Raw genomic sequence first — 1,823 nt, forward strand, 5'->3', positions numbered from 1 at the left:
CCTCCAGCATATGGGGCCAGCACCCTATTCCTTGAGCCACAGGTGCCGCCCATGAAAGAATTTTTTCTTTGTGAATTCATCTATTAAGGGATACTTAAATTGGTTCTGTAAGTTGGTTATTGTGAATAGTGCTGTAATAAACAACCAAGTTCAGGGGCATTTTCAAAATACTGATTTCAAATCTTTTGACTAAATACCTAGAAGTGGGATTGCTTGGCTTTTCTTTGATGGGAGATTTTTTTATTATTAATTCAATCTCCTTACTTGTTTTTGTTCTATTTAGTTTTATTATTTCTTTGTAATTTAGGCAGGTGTTGTGTTTATAGGAATTTTCCATCTCCTTTAGGTTACCCAATCTGTTGCCATGCAATTATTCATACAACTATCTCATAATCCTTTTTAATTTGATAGTCTGTATTAATGTCTCCACTTTCATTTCTGATTTTACCAATTTGGGTTTTAATTTTCTCTTAGTCCATCTAGCTAAAGATTTGTCAATATTTTGGATCTTCTTGAAGAACCAACTCTTGGATTCATGATTTTCTCTGTTGTTTTCTTTTCTATATTTCACCTGTCTCTTTAATTTTTATTATTTTTATTCTTCTGCTATATTTGGATTTATATTGTTCTCTCCCCCATTCCATTTTCTTAAGTTGTTAATTTAAATTGATATACTTTTTGTTTTTTGATGTAGTCATTTATAGCTAAATTTTTCTCCTTAAAAATGCTTTGTGTTTTGTAAGTTATGGTAGGCTGACTTTTCATTTTCATATATTTTCAAATATTTTCTAACTTCCTTTTTACTTTTCTCATTGATCTATTGGTTGTTTAAGATTATTTGGTCTAATTTACACAAATTTGTTAATTTTCCAATTTTACTTTGGTTATTGGTTTCTATCTCCTTTTCACTTTAGTTTAAGAAGATATTTTGTATAATTATCTTTTTTAATCTATTGATATTTAATTTATGGCCTAGCACTTGGTCTATACTGAAAAATATCCCACATGCACTTGAGAAGAATGTGTATGTTATCTTCATTACGTAGCATGTTCCGTATAAGTCTGTTAGATCTGGTTGATTTATTCATTATTGGGAAAGAATTATTGAAATCCCTAACTATCATTATAGAACCATCTATTTCTCCCTTCAGTTCTGTAAATTTTTGTTTCATATGTTCTTATCATCTGTAGTTAGGTGCAAAAATATTTATAAGTGTTATATCTTCTTGCTGTATTGAATCATTTATTAATATAAAATCTCCTTTGTCTCATAAACTTTTTAAATTTAAAGTTTGTTTCATTTGGTATTAGTATCATCACTCCTGATTACTTTTGTTTACTATTTGTATGGAATATCTTTTTTCTAACTTTTCACTTTCAAACCATTTGTATTTTTAGTTTAAAAGTGAGTGTCTTGTAAATAGCAGATAGTTGGTACGTGTCCTTTTTATTCATTCTGCCAATGTCTGTCTTTTGTTTGGAGAGTTTAGCTATTTCCATTTAAAGTAATCATTGTTAAAGAGGGATAATTTTTGTCAGTTAGTTATTTGTTTTCTACATGTCTTATAGTGTGTTTTCTCTCATTTCCTGTTTTATTATCTTTATGGGGTAATTTTCAGTTTTTGTAGTGAAATGTTTAAATTATCATTTTCTTTTGTGTATATTCTATAGTGATTTTCTTTGTTGTTCAATGGATATTACATTTAATATTTTAAAATTGCAGCATTCTAATTTGAATTTATATTAGCTTAACTTTAATAACATATGAAAACTTTTTTTCTCTTATAGCTCTGTTCCAACTCTTTTCAGTTATTGCTACCACC

The sequence above is a fragment of the Otolemur garnettii genome, unplaced genomic scaffold, assembly GCF_000181295.1.
Source record: "Otolemur garnettii isolate 467f Iridium unplaced genomic scaffold, OtoGar3 scaffold00142, whole genome shotgun sequence".
Lineage (NCBI taxonomy): Eukaryota > Metazoa > Chordata > Mammalia > Primates > Galagidae > Otolemur > Otolemur garnettii.